The following is a 16,185-nucleotide window of genomic DNA, read 5'->3' on the forward strand; positions in this document are numbered from 1 at the left end:
GGTATCAGTGAGATAAAATGATGTTGACAATTGGCCGCAATTAGGAACATAAATGTGGATGTGATTGTACCTAGTTGGCAGCCCTCCTTACCTGTGGTGGACTGACTAAACCCATGGAGAGCTGTCCAAAGCTTCCTGACTGTTCTTAATGTTTGAAAGTATGTGTTGCATGTCCATCACCCCCTGAGGCACAGGGTTAGGGATATGAAATATGTGTACCTAGGTGTGAGGATCCCAGTAGAGAAGACAGACATGTAATTGCAACATTCTATTGTTTCAACCTAGGATACCCCCTCATGATTAGCAACTGCATACTGTCCAGGCAATTCCATTTACAGATCACAGGTCTTGTGGGCCTTGATTGTCATCTAGAAGATAGTCATTAGTTGGCCTGTCACATGTGGAGTACTTGCAGCATTTGTTATGTGACTAATAGCAGTACAATGATGCACAGATCATTTAAGTAGGTACTCACCTTTTTTGAGCATTGCTGTGCTGTTAGATAGTAGATGTGTAGGCTGCGCTGGTGTGTCATTCCTCAGGGACATTGTATGATCTGTACTGTGATTTGAACAGTTTCAGCTAATTTTGAGGAAGTGTTACAATATCATCTGTAGATGTATCACACAATGTTGTCACTAATGTTTGGCTTTCTCTATTTTTACAGCTGCCAACATGAATGCCCATGAGATAAGGGAATTTCAGAGGCGGGCAATGAGTTACCACCACATACTAGATGTGGAGTCTGAGTTCCGCAATATGGCACTGCGTTATCGCCATTAGAGAGCCCCAGGGGTCTGGAGGGCTTGCCCACAACAGCCGCCACCACCAGCAGCACAACAGCTCAGACCACAGTCGCCCAATAGATGACAGCCACTGTTGCAGGTCCATCAACCTCATCTGCTCCCGGCCCACAGACAGCAGCTCCTGCACCTCCCCCTCCAAGCATGGCACCGGTACCAGCACTGCCCTCAACTAGTGGGACACAGACAACCTCAGCTGCTGTAATAGACAATGCTGAATTTCAGTCCATCAGATGTGACATGCAACGGATGTTGCTCAGGATAAACAGGCTGCAGCAGGAGGTGTCCCGCAATAGCAGGAGACTGCAGGGTATAAAGAAAATCCTGTGGAGGGCAAATTTGTGACTTTTGGACCCTCAGCCATGATTCCCTCCCCTCCCTCCTATTTCCTGGTTCTTATCTTTAGTGGGTTTATGGGGCTTAGTGTTAGGTTAGAGTAGGCTGTTTGTTTAATTAGTATTAGTGGGTTGGGGTGGAGGGGGTTATATTATTACATGTGTGTTTTTGTGGGTCGGTGGGTGGGGGATGATGTTGGGAATTATGTGTATAAAAATAACTAAAAAAACCATATATATATAACCCCCCCAAAAAAAATATATATATTTGTTTAGGATAAGATAGTATATGTTTAGGTTAGTATATGTTGTCCTACATGTGTCAGGGGTGTGGGGGGCTGATGTTTAGAGTGTTTAGTTAAATGTGATAGGTGTGTTTAGATTAGGGTAGTTAGGGCCAGTTGTTGGTAATGAGTAGTTAGGATAGGTTAGGTTAGTTAAGGTGTTTCCCCTAGTTTTAGTATCCTTTATTACTGTTAAATACATTTTTCGGTACTCCTTTACAGTATGTGTCATATGCTTGGGGATCAGGGCCTAGACATGGGTGTACAGTGTCAATTTAGTATTTGCATTTCTTTTCCATCCTGCATCAGAATCCCATTATTGACATGGTTGTTCCCAATTCCTAATGAGCTGTCACATTGGCAGCTACACCAAAGCTACTTCTCTATGCATCTGCCATCCATTGCCCCCACCACTCAAGTTTACTATGGTTCCCAATGTGTTGTGAAGTTTGGATGTGTTTTTGAAACTGTCATCGTTTGAGACCTAAATTGGTATCTTGGGCACTGTGGTATGTCTGCCTGCAGCCTGATATTCATGTGAACCCTGATAAACTGAGGGATGTTATAATCTTATGTAGTATTGTATACATAACTCACACCTATCATTTCTTACATTGTACTCCCAGGTTACATATTGGTCCATACACTTGTACACATCCATTCCTGCTGTATGGTGTGTGTGTGTGATGAAAGTTTATAGTCAGATGCCACATACATAAAGATTGTCTTGAAGGGAATGTTGGCCACATTGATTTTCAGCTTATACATACCTTGAAGCGGCATTTTTCAGTCCAACACAGCAATATACTGTTAGTTTTCAATTTACTTCAGAAATAAGCCCAGTTAATGATACTATCCAGACCCCAGTGCATAGTTACCAGCCCGCAATCTTTCAACGCAGTTGTATTGACATTCAATGGCCATTGACATGTGACATACATCACTAATCTCCTACACAGTCGATGTGTCACATTACACAGAGACAGAGTGGTTGTGTAAGTGCTATTTATTTTAAAGTGCTGTAGTGCTATAATTAAATAGTTCAGGATTGTGAGTCCATTACTGTGACACCTTCTATTGTGATGCTACACAAGTGCAATGGGACATGTAATTGGACAAGCTGGAGTGAAGTGTCATACAGTGCATAGGAACATGAATTGTCAATGATGTAGTTAGAGACAATAACAGAGCATAGTGTCAAGGTAAACAGTGTGCTGGAGAACAGTGCCTGTGACCAACTGTTGCAAGACTGGCATGTTAACAAGCACAGGACCTAGGATATCTGTGTCCATGTTTCATGGACTTGTGCTACCGGGTACTCCTACAGGTGAAGGTGATCTGTTCCACGTCTTCATCTTCTGATGTGTGAGTCGTCTCCTCTGCCCTTGGTGGTGGTGGGTTTGAAGGGCCAACACACACTTCAGTGTTTGAAGATGTGGAGTCAGAAATCCCGGTAGCTACCAACTGTGGGGCTATTAAGGGCATTACTGCAGCAAGGAAAAGCTGCTGGTTCTTGAGTATAGCAGCTACATCACTGTGGTAGGTAGCCAGGTGGGCCCTGAGGGGGTCATGATTGCATTCCTGCATGCAGTGAAAGGTTTGGGGTGCCAGGTGTTGTGGCAACTCCCTTACTGCCGTGGTGAATTCCCTTACACATTGTTGTAGTCCTTGCAGGATGGATGTTAGCGCTTGCATGGCTGCTGCCTGTTCTGCAGATGACATCATGCACGAACGCATCTCCTCAAGGCTGGCTTCCATATTTTGCAACCCCACCCGTACCTCCTTGGCCAGCTCCCGCTGTACTCCAACTACAGTCCTCTCAAAGGTGATACCAGTGTCCTCAAAGTCCTCAGCTGGGTTTGAGCTGGCAGGTCGTACTACCGGGGTGGTGGGTGGACCCTTGTGATGGCTGCTACTTCTGTGCTCCTCCTTGCGACTGAAGGTGGGGTCTGGAGGGTTCCAAAGACATCTTGGAGGGTCAGCTGGCTAATGTTTGTCAGCTCATCATCCATGTCATCAGGAAGTCCAGGATAGGCATATCCACAGGAGAGCCTTCATCCTCTGCAATAAGATACTGGACAATTAGTGTGTCTCTGTTGTGGCATTTGTAATGTGACATTCCTGACTTCCTATTAGTTGAACATTGTGATCTTGGTTCCTGTTCATTGTTCCTGTCATTAAGATTAGCAGTCTCCCAGGCCTATGCCCCACTTGCATGTCACATGTAGTGTGGGCAGCTTGGGGAATTATCTGTGTCACATCCTCTAGGTGTAGGTTCTGTCCAAATTGTATGTTGACACCTTCTTGTACTACTCAACCCTCCGTCTACTTCCATTATCATGGTGTGGCCTTGCACTGGTTGTGGGTGTTCTGATGGCACTTGCACCACACTTAACAATCTGGGACTGACCCAGTCTCTGATATTTCACATCCACCTATATGTTGCTGAGACCTAGCATATACTATGTATAGCATTGGCATGGCACGATACAGGTGTCAGCATTGGTAGTGTGTACTGCTGATGTTGGGGAATGTGTGCTACATTGGATTGCACTGCTGGTCCTATCAGTGTTCTATTTCCTCTTATGACTGTGCAGTGTATTTCACTAGCTAGACACATATGTCCTCCCCCTCAATGCTGTTGCCTTAGCACTATGACACTTGAGATGTTGCATGGTGGCATTGCAGCTATTGTAACACAGGGTAGACCCTGAAATGTGCAGCATGGGTATGACATTACTGTTGTGTACGTCATAATGTTAATAACAATACCTGATGTTTATAGTGCCTATAGACATGAGCATTTGACAGGATTTGCACATTGTTAGTAATTACAGGGGATTGATAACGTCGTCATCCTGAACCCTCTATATTGGGTGTGTTTGATCCATGGGCACATAACTGCCATTGGCTACTTGACCAGCACACACAGCACAGGTGGTAGTGGCAACTGTTGTCAATGGTAAATACCACTTGCGGATATGGCCTAAGAGTGTAAATTGAGCCTTAGTTCATGTAGCAACAATCCCAGCTGTCGTGTGACAGCAGGCCAGTTTTATGTTGTACCCTACCATCTTGGACTGGATTTGCCTTTCCAACAGCCTTGGCATGTTCGAGTACCCCCATGCAAAGGTTGTTGGTGTAGTGTTGTGCTGTGCCCCAGGTTTCCCCTGCACAGCCCATGCACCCGTGCCGTGCCCCTTTGCCCTTTCCACTACCTGATTATCATGGCTGACATGCATTGTGTAGTAGGTATGTCCCCCCCTGCTTGCAGTTAACAATCAGGCATTTTTATCCCCCATGCCACTTACCCTGCATTTGTGTTGTATCCTGGTAGTCTGCGCTGTCCTGTCCTTAAATCCCTGTGATGATCTCCTCCATGTGGTTCAGGGCCTCCTGCAGTGCTGGACTCCCACCTCCAGTTCACAGTGCTGCCTTCCTGTTCCTGGCCATCTTTTCCTTGATCATGCGCTTGCAGTCATGTCAGCATTTCCTGCACTCAGTGACTGTTCTCCGTACTTCTGCCACACTGTTGATCTTATCAACAATTTGTTGTCTAATTGCCTCTCTCCTCCCAATAGGCAATTTTGAGGTGATAAAAAGTTGATGCTGGTGTTCCGTCACCTCTTTCACCAGTATTTCCTGCTCCTCTGCACTGAACCGGGCACTTCCTTTTCTCTCTGGGTCTTGTATGGGTCCTCCTGGCTGGTTCCTGGTCGGTTGTAGTCTTCCTAGGGTCTCTCATGGCTTCTGGGATCCATTTTGGGGCTCCTTTGCACATTTTGCTGTGTTTGCGCTGCTTTTTGACGCTATTGTGGCAAAAAAGGCACGTATCCGGTTTGCGACGTCGTAAACCGGAAAAAATTAATTTTCGGCGTGTTAACATCGTTTTTCTTTACGATGTGGCGCAATGGTTTTAGTAAAAAAAAAAATTACTCTAATCCATGATTTGCGCCACGGAGAATCAAAGTATAAATTTGACGCCCAGGTGGCACTAAGAAATGGTGTTAGCCGACGTTAAACTTTTTGACACAAAACTACCTCAGCGCAGTTTTACGTCAAAAAGTATAAATGTGGCCCTTGGTTGGCAACCACGAGTGAGGAAAATTCTACTCCAGACCACCTCCCGGCGAGCTTTCTCAATGCAAGCAGTTGCAGATGGTTGCAACCTCTTGTGTTCAGAAACCTTCCATTCATTTTGAGGAAGCTGCCACTTAAGTAGAAAATCTACTCGAGCGGCAGAAAAGAAGGAGCACCCTCTTGCACTTTGTTGTGCTGGGACAAACACTCTACGCTAAAAATCAGCACAAATGGTGCAACCTAATGCACTTTGCTGCTTGCTTAACTCCAAGTAACACAGCAGAGTTTTTTGGTCACTTCGCATAGTTCCACTTAGCAGAACTCCGCAAAGTATGCCCAAGCCTAGAAATCAAGCGTTTTCCTCACATTTCTGTGATTGAAATTTCCAGAATCCACAGGAATCCACAAAAATCCTACCACCCAGCATTGACCTACTTGTGTTGATAAAAATGCTGCATCACTTGTGTGGCTGTACCTAGTGACAGGAGCTTATCAAACCAAGGACAATGGGAGCCCTTGCGTGGGGACTCCTAATGATATTGGTTGTTCCATTCCTGTTGCTGGCACTAAGCTGTTTCCCAGCTCCTGAGGCTGTTTTTACACAAATCAAATGCCTGTGCTGTAAACAGTAGAGGGATTTGGTACTCTTTCCATCCTCTACAAAGGAGCGCTGGAGCGCATGATGGAATCATTCCGTCATGTGCAACAAAGGGGTTAAATAACAACTGATAAAATAGGATATGAACAATACAGTAGATATATTGTGAGTTCTCTGCTATTATAAAGCATAAAATAAGATCCAACCAGATAGAATATGAAAAATACAATAGTTATGTAGACATGCTCTGCATTTCCAGACTCTGCGTGGGGTGGGACTCCTATCCCCAGGCTTCCCTGTTATTCGCGCACCAGTGAAAAGCGCTGGTCTACACCCGCTACGCGGGACATGCTCTACATTTCCGGACTCTGCCTGGGGTGGGACTCCATCCCCCAGGCTCCCCTGTTTTTTGTGCGCCAGTGAAAATCGCTGGTCTACACCCACTGCGCGGGACGCGCGCAGGACGCGCGCAGGACGTGCCAGGGCATACACCCTGGCAAAGACCGGGTCCACCCGTCATCGCCCGATAAAGGCCGGGCTGGGCACATCTCCTTGATCTCCAGAAGCAAGTTCACTGTGGAAGTTAACCCCAGGTTTTACATTGTTACCTTATTTACAATTCCTGCCGCTTTACGATGGGGAAGAGTAAAGCTGTGGATGTTCCTGCACTGTCGAGTGGTATGAAAAAATTTAAAAAATGGTCAAGTAACCAAGTGAGATCTTTAACCTATAAAGGAAACAATTCCCTAGATGATATTGACATATTGTTGGAAGAGGTAGAGGCCATCTTAAAAATTAACTCAAACCCACTGTCCATAAAGAGTGGCACATCTGGGAAAGAAATTCTGGATATAGAAGAAGTCACATTTATCCAATTCCCCCGTAGAGACTGCTTAAAAACAGGCATCTCAAGTTCCCAGGGCAAATTCTTCTTCCTTGTTGACAAAAACATTTTGCAGTGACTTGGGTGCTGCTTTTTGTGCGACTGGTGCCTCTCCCATGGGCGATGAGGTTCTTCGCCCCCGCTAAGTCCAGTGATTATGGTGGTTCCCAATATACCATGCACAAATCGGTTTGGGCCCTTGGCGGAGGAAGGGGGACCGCAGTCTGTGCTCTACATACATCACCTGGAGCCCGTGTTGATGAAAATGCTTTGACTAATTTGCCCCATGACACTGGTAGATCGTTACCGTCTCATGAGGGAATTCATTTGGCCACTGTTCTACAAAGGGTGGATGAAGTCAAGAGTTTGGTGTTATTAGTGATGGACACTTTAATGGGGGAACAGGCACAGAAGTATGAGTGTAAGTGCCAGAGGTCAGATGGGGGTTAAATTGGGGTGGGAGTACTATTAGGTCTGAGTTAAGTTTGAGAGCAGGCACCCCTTCATTGGGGTCTGTTACCACTCCCCCTCTAAAAAATCTGTCTATCTTTTTGTGCAGGGGGATCCCAGCTTGCACCTGCAATTGTGAGGCGGAAGCATAGTATAGTTTTCAAAAATAGGAATCCCTCTGGGTCTCAAAGGCCCTTTAAAGTTCAGTCCACTGACCTTGTTAAGGGCCCTCGGGGGGATGTTGGCATCCAGGTACCTGTCAGGGCTTCAAGCTCCTTTCCACATTCTACTAAGTCTTCTAAGTTTCCTATTGATGCTGTTTTCCAGGCTGGCACAAATTGGCCAGTTCTCACGGAACGGGGCCAAGGACTGAGGAGCAAAGGTGGCACCATTTACATGGCTGAGGTGCCTAAATTGCCCTCAGGCTCATTGGAAACCTATGATTCTCTGATAAATAAGGTTATTTACTGGGTACGTGTCCAGCGCAATTGTCTTTCAGTTATTCGCGCTGATATCCTCGAGGTGGGCAGACATAGTCAACCTGGCTCAAACTTTGATTTTATATATGTTTTGTAGACAGGCTGCCACCCTCCACCCATCCACTTACACTCTTTTATGGCCCAGCTTCTACACTGAAGTATGCTTTAGCTCTGGTAGCAAAATCCTCCCATGCACTACCAGCAATTGACTGACTAAATATTGACTGATATACAGCAGTTTTTCCGGAGGTTAAATCTGGAGTACTTGATGAGGATATACATCATAGGGAGGCTCAGTGTCACAGGCCTAGAGATATGGCAACCAGTTTGGAATTATTTATTATGTTCTGGAATCTAGCGGGCTTGAAAGGAAGCTTGGAGACCCTGAGTGGGTCAACTACATCAATAACCAGGATATTTGTCTTTTCCAGGAGACTTGGGCTGAGGATCAAGTTTATATAGATGGTTTTTCATCATACTGTGTTGTGGCTCAACCCGCAGAGAGGGGCTTAGGTCGTGCTAAAGGGGGCCTATTGGTATTGTTAAACAAGAAACTACAGTGCGATCATTCTGTATTAAAAATAGACTAATCCGATTTATTGGGAGTTCAACTCATATTTGATCAAGATTTTAAGATTAGCATAATTAAAGTTTATGCTCGGTCTGTCCCACGGGGACTTGGGTCTCAGACTCTGGCGCAGCTGTCTGAATTCTTGGATACCTTGGACCCTCTGACAAATTTAGTGATTGCAGGAGATATGAACTGTACTTTTGAACCTTCTTGTCTAAATAGTGGTCTAACGGATGAAGAAGATGAACTTTGGGGTATTCCACAACTAATGAATAAACAACTGTGTATTTGTTCCTGTGCTGCTTCCCAGTTGGTATCCTTATTTCTTAAACATGGACTTAGGGCCTGTAATGGCCGCACTCCCTCTGATTCGAGCACTGCACCTACATTCAAGCGAGGCACGTCCGCTAGTGTAATTGATAACTTCTTAGTGGATGTTAGGTCATGGCCTTCCTTTAAAGATATGAAGGTGGATTCACATTATGAGAGTGATCATAATTCTTTGCTCTTCACCATGCACAGTGACGTATTTAGAAGATCAAAGAATGACCATCGCACTGTGGTTCAGGCACCACTGTTGGATAATAATCATACTCGGGTCTGCTGGCCAAAAGTGCTGTCTAATCCCTACTTGATAAATGGGACTTATCAATTGTTTCTTGATGTAATGGCTGTTTATGAGGAGTACGAAGTTAATCACATTCCTATTCTAAGTATTCATGAAGATATGCTGAAGAAATTGCAGAGTTTTGTTTCTAAAAAGACCAACTTTCAGTATTCTGATGGCAACCCCAAAAATAATGTGTGGTTCCTTAAGGATTGTTCCAAGGCTAAGTTAGTACTAAAACAGCTATTATGACATGTTCTCAGGAGGCGATCCAACCAGCTAGACTCGCTTATAATAAGACCACAATACAAGCAAAAAAAAGCTGGAAAGATTCAATCTGGCAAAACCTGCTTGATGCAAACAAACATATGCCAATGTGACATTCTTGAAGCTATTGTCCAATAGACAAAGAGGGGATAAGAGCACTATAAGTAACAATATTCAACCTGACAGCTGGATGAATCATTTTTCCAAACTCTATGCCCTACCTTATAATCTCCCAATCCATGAATCTTTTTCCCCGTTGCCGGTTAGAACGAGCTACCTTGCGGATGAACCAGGACTAGATTTCTTTATTTATGAAGATCCAATTATTTTTACTTCGGAGGAAACTATATCAGCAATTAACTCCCTAATACCGGGGGATTTATATAAATCTGAACCACTGATATGCTCCTGATATATAAACCTGATCTCAAACAGAATCGCAGCTGGGGGCCCAATCCCGAGTACTTGGAAAGAGGCTGAAAACATTTCTATTCATAAAAAGGGCTATGTGAGCTCCCCAGCCAATTATAGACCTATTAGCCTTATTGATAATCTGCAGACTTTTTTGCTAAACAGCTTTTGGAAAGACTATTATGTTGGGTTCAAGACCATCAGATGCTATTCCCACTACAGGCGGGTTTTCACCCAAAAACCAGTACTGCAGATCAGGTCTTTAGACTGATGCTTTTATATTGGAAATATGTAGTCCTTGCCAAGCAAAATCTATATGTCGTTTTTGTGGACCTTTGATTTGCTTTTGATATGGTCCCCAGAGAAAAACTATGGGAAGTGTTACATAGAATGGGTACTCCTATCAATATAATCCATCTATTACATGAGAATACATATGCTCAGGTGAGATGGTGTAACCAGGGATAATTAACAGAACATATTCCCATTCAGAGGGGGGCTTTGCCAAGGATGTGTCTTGGCCCCAACCTAATTTACTCTATTTATAAATGAGGTGGTACAAGTTTTGTCTTTTTGGCAGAATGATGCCCCCTCCCTAAACATGCAGAAAATCCCTATACTAGTCTATGCAGATGATTCTCTACTTATTTCTAAGACCCCAATGGGTCTTCAGATTCTTGTTGACAGGTTTAAATTATACTGTGCAGACTATGGCCTGGAACTGAATGTTAGTAAAACTAAATTAATGGTGTTTAGTTCAGGATCAATTAGGAGATGCACTATTATTTTAGATGGGATCCCTCTATGCAAGGTTAGCTCAATAGATTACTTGGGAGTGAGGATCTCAAATAATTTACAATGGGAGGATCAGATTAGTAAAAGTGCAGTACTTCTCCAGCATAGGGCTGGCACTATCCTGTGTTTTTATAAAAGCTCTGTAACAAAAGCTGTATCTCCGGCTATCAAGATTTACTTGGCAAAGGCGCATGGCGCGGCCGCCTACGGTGCCGAGGTGTGGGGGTTTTATAATAGCAATAGACTGTCTGTGGGCGAAAACAATTTTGCCAGGGCTCTACTTGTGTGCCCTCACATCCTTAACCCCGGCTTTTCTGGATTTTGGGTTTAATCGCATTGTTGATTTGATAGCTCTGAGACCCTTACTTTTTTGGGTGAGGATCTGGACTATTCCTGAGCTTATTGTATATACGGACTCCCTTCTTGACCTCCTAAAAAGACCAAATGCAGTTTCTATCCCATGGTTCAGGCATATGTCAAAATGGTTTTGTACTTTGGGGCTTGAAAGCTATGGGTAGAATCCACAGAACTTAGGGAAAAACCACAAATCGTCTTTGAAAGCCGTTTATGGTCTTAGATAAGAAACAATCTCCTCCTTTGAACATCACATGGTCGGCTGACTAATCAATTTCTTGATTTTAAGTGGTATCCCCAGTTCAAACTTTACTTAGATCTTATACCTGACTTATTGGGAAAGAGTTTGTATGCTCGTTTTCGTTTTGGGTGTTTACCGCTGCTGTCCTTAACTGGCAGCTGGGGATCGTCTTTAACATCTGACTTATGTCCTGCCTGTTGTGAAAGTATTGAATCTGTTGAACATTTTATGTTTTTTTGCCCAGCATATTCCATTCCCCGGGGCAAGTGGATTCATACAATTTGCCAACATTTGGGCATAAGACTATGTCGTACTGCTTTAAGGAGTTTGGAAAGTGACACTTCAACCATTTTAATTTCTGCGGTTAGCAAGTTCCTTGTGGCTGCCTGGTATATAAGCATCAGTTTTCTTTAAAAAAATAAAAATGCTATGTAAATAAGTATGTTGTGGATATGAAGTGAGAGGTTTTACATTTTATTGTAATTGTTGGATGATTTTTTTAACTCCCTTCATGTTTTAACCTATTTATGATCTTAAATTATCTTATGGTCTGTTTGGTGGTTATGTTGACTGAATAAAGCTTGTGTTTGTTAAAACAGTTATATTCTGAGTTCATTTGCCCCCAAACAGATGCCCTATCTATTAATCTGTACTTCTAAATAAGCAGGTCGGTCTCTTATGCACTCTGTTACTTTTCTTTATGGCCACTCGTTCTGTCCAAATGTGAGCTTTGTTTTTCTTCATCCACTTCAACCTTTTCCTTATGATGTTCACCTGCTAAGTCTTGCAATCCATCACAATTAAGAACCACAACTCAATTTTTGTTCCAAACTCTTACTTCCCCTGTCTTCATAGTATTCTTAAGCACTTTAATCACTCTTTGTGCTTTGGTAAAACTAGACCATTGAGCAGATCCAACTGGAGCTCTAATCTTCACACAATCTCTCACATGAACCTCAAACTATTCAACACATTTCTTAGCATCAAAACAACTTTTCCTCTTATACTATAATCCCTTCTCTCATTTTTCAATCCCTTTACATCATGAAGTATCACTCCTTTCTCCTAAATCATCCAACTAGGACATAGAACAGTATTAGGAGTCCTCCCTTTAAACAGTTCAAATGGAGTCTTAATGTTAGAGGAATCTATTGTCATGCAATATGCAGTGATTCCTTGTTGCAATTCATACTACCAATCAAGACCATTAGCCTTAGCTAATTGATTACATTCTTCCAACATTTTGTTCATCCTCTCTACAGCTCCATTTGTTTCAGGATGGGAAATATAACTCTTTTTGTGAAGGATCCCCTTTGAAGTAAAGAACCTTTCCATTTCATCATGATCCTTTTCAGTGTTGCCATAAATTAGCACATCGACCTGATAGAATTTCACCCTAGTTATTGCTTTCAACACCTTTGCCATTACCTGTTGAATCACTGAAGCCACAGAAACCAGCCAAAGGGGCATCCCCTAAAATCTATATGCCCTCATAAATATTATAAAATGTTATTGCAGTTAGTTCTGATGACCCAGAATTCTACTCCACCTGGTGGTATGCTGTAATCACATCTAATGTTGAAAAATATTTTGCACCTGATAGAGTATATATTATTTCAGCTATGCTAGGCAAGGGAAATCTATCTACTACAACTTCTCTGTTGAGTTTTCTTAGTTCCACACACAATCTTATATCTCCATTTGTCTTTTGCCAACAACAGTGGGAGCCAACCACTCTGTGGCTTTTACCAGCTCAATCACCCCAAGTTCCAACAATTTCTCTAATTTAGTGCTGTCTTGAACACTTATTGGAATCTGCTTGACTTTCACTACTATAGGTTTAACTCCTGTCTTTAACCTAGTGTGGTATGTGTACCTGTTGCCTTGCACCCAAGATTATTGGCACATTTTGTTCCAGGATTGCTGCCTATCCTTGTACATTATAACAGAAGCATGCTCCTCCATTCACGAGATTCTTTGATCTGCTAACACAATCATTGTTTCCATACATAGTTCTGGAATTACCATCAAATAAAGGGTGTATGAGCTAACTGAATGCCAAAAGAAATGCAACATGTAAAGGATATACTCAAATCCCAGAAGTGGGATGTGCTGCCAATATTTGCACATAATAGAACCTTAACCATAGCAGCAAATCTTGACGAGTGCATTTCAGACTACCTAACTTTATGCTGCAGGTCAACTACAGGTCATAAGTCCTATTTTCAGACATACTGCTCACTAGATTGAGTGTCTACTGCAGCAGTGTGTGTGCAATTGTAATATCATAATCTGAAAGGGTAGTACACTTGTAGATATTTGTGGTCAAGGTTCAAGCCATGACTTCAGAACTCTTCTGCAGGTTCTAATCCCACTGAGCTACTTAAAGACTTCATGATTTTGCCTAGTAAAAATAACAAGTACATTTTCTTACATCGAGTTTAATTTGTGGCAACTTATAAAATTATTTCCTAATGAATGTCCATTGTCCCACACAATAAGATTGGTCCAAACCTCATCCCTGGATAGCCCCTTGAATTACTACAAAGCAATGTGGCACCCAAGCAATAGGTATCCTAAATGGCTCATGAATTTCAAAGCTTGCCAGATCTCTAACTAGCATTATGGCACTCAGGATTTGGCTTAGAATCTCCAATAGAGATTGGAAAATTGTCTAAAGTGAGAGATTTATCCAACCAGACTCCATCATACATGAAGAATGCTGTGTTTATGATGTTAAGCATGCCTTGTCCATTTTTACTTGCGCGACTTTAAGCACAGTTAGCCTCTTACTCTGTCTTATGATATGAATTGTTCTAGTATTATAAGAATTGTTTTGTCCTGAGCAGCAGTAAATTGTAGAGAGGGAACACATTGATTCACAGAAATTGTATGTGACAAGGTGCAAGGTTGTTGTTGGAAAATGGGTTATTGGTAGGGCAGGTAGGTACCTACACCTAGCAACAAGCCACAAACCTCCACAAAAGTACAGTTAGGTCTCAGTAAATTAATCCCAGCTCTACCCTTGGTAGCTTGGCATCGAGCGTCAAGGCTTAACTTAGGAGACAAAGTGTAAAGCATTCAAATATCACAAAACAGTAATTAAATAAAACACAGGAAACAGTTTAAAAATCCAAAACCAATTTATAAAAATAGCTTATATTTTTATCTTTAAAATGACACAAAAACGATTAAAATCGGTTCAGGGGAACCGGAGATATGAATTTTTAAAGTATTATTATTTTCTAGCGCTCAGAAACGAAAAGCGCCAATCGGGTCATCTGGTTGCACCAGGACCGGGGCAAAGTCAAACTTTCAGGCCGACCGCGATGGAGCCCTGCTCGGCTACAAGTCGCGGGAGGCCTCGGTTAAAAAGTTACCTTCTGACTTAGTCTCTTTTTCGAGGTTTTTCTTCCCCGGGACGAACCTGCCAGTTGGATCCGACCTCCTGGAGCCCTTGTCCGGATACGCGAAGTCGGTTTCCTCGGTGGTGATTTTTACCTTCAGACTTAGTCGTTTTTTCGAGATGAAAATCCTTCGACCGGGGTAAACCTGGATCTTGATCCGACGTCCGTGGAGCCTTTCTCGGATACGATGGCTGGAAGGTCCCGGTCAACTTTTTACGTTCGGACTTAGTCTCTTTTTTGGATGTTTTTCTTTACCGGGACGAACCACGAAGTCAGGCCGGGTCGCGGTTGAGGCAAGCCGGCTAGAATTTCCGCGTCGGGTCGGTCACTTTATGGAGCTTTTTTCCAAAATTTCTCCAATCTTTTCCAAACTTCTGGGGCTTCACCCAGATGTTCTTTTAAGGTTCTTTTGGGGTCCACAGCTCACCCCAAGGGTCCAGAAGTTCTGTGATGGTCCTTGGGATGTGCGGACTTCAACTCCCAGAGTGCACCTGGCGCAAACTCCTTTTTGGCCACTGGACAGTGGTCAGCTGGTCACTTTTTCAGGAGTTGGTGCAGGGGACTCTGGTTAGCAATTTTTCACCTGTAGCAAACAGGGAGTCCCTCCTTGAACCAGTGGAAGCCAGGCGAAGTCCTTCTTGTGGTGAAGCCCAAGTGTGCAGCTGGTGCAGTCTTTCTGAGTGCAGGGTCCAGGTGCAGGCCAGGGGTCCAGCAGGGCAGTCCTTCTTCTCCTTGTAGTTCCTTCTTCTTGAAATTTGGTGGGGATCTGAGGCGTGGGTGCAGGTCTGCCAGTTTTATCCTTGCCCCTGGGTGAAAAGCAGGGGGGCCCTGGTCCTCCAATCAGGGACAGGGTTGTCCCCCTGTGATGACCACTTCCTGGGAAGTGTGGCAAAAATCCATCCCAGAAGGCAACAGTCTCTAAAAATCCAAAATGGATGAATCTGATTTTTAGAGGACAGATCTGGCTGAGCCCACCCACTGGTGTGGCTAAAAATCATAAACACACCCCTCTCCTGCCCTCTCCTAATCTAATCAAGGGGGCACCTAATTGTCTGGGGTTGCAGGATGTGGGGGTGTTGCTGGGTGCTGCAAATGTCCTTCTCTGCCTTTGAAGACCAGTTTGGCAGCCCTCCCCCTTCCTGCCTCACCATCTGCTGAGGGGAGATTCTCTCCCCCAAGCACATTCCTTTGTGTGAAGTCTGGCCACTTCACACCTCATCAAGGCAGCCTGGCAGAAGCTGCTGCAGGCTGGCAAATCAGAGCACAGCAGCTAAAACAATGCAGAGCTGAAATTGGCAACTTTTTAGGTAAAGTCTAAACTTTTTACCTGCACTAGTTATATTAAATCCAACAACTGGAAGTTGTGGGATTTATTATAACAATCAATTTGATACCAAATTCTTGGTATGTAACATTTAAGGAGACTTTAAAATTTAAAATAAAGTCTGCCCATTCTAGCCTATGAAGGCCATTTACTTCAATGAGGGAAAAACGAATTTGGCTGTTTTTACCTCACCAGGGCTTATAAATCTATTTTTATAAAGTCCCTGCTTATAGTTACATGGCACCCAGCCCTAGGGGCACATAGGGCACACCTTAGGGGTGACTTATATGTAAAAA

Source organism: Pleurodeles waltl, chromosome 3_1, assembly GCF_031143425.1.
Source record: "Pleurodeles waltl isolate 20211129_DDA chromosome 3_1, aPleWal1.hap1.20221129, whole genome shotgun sequence".
NCBI lineage: Eukaryota > Metazoa > Chordata > Amphibia > Caudata > Salamandridae > Pleurodeles > Pleurodeles waltl.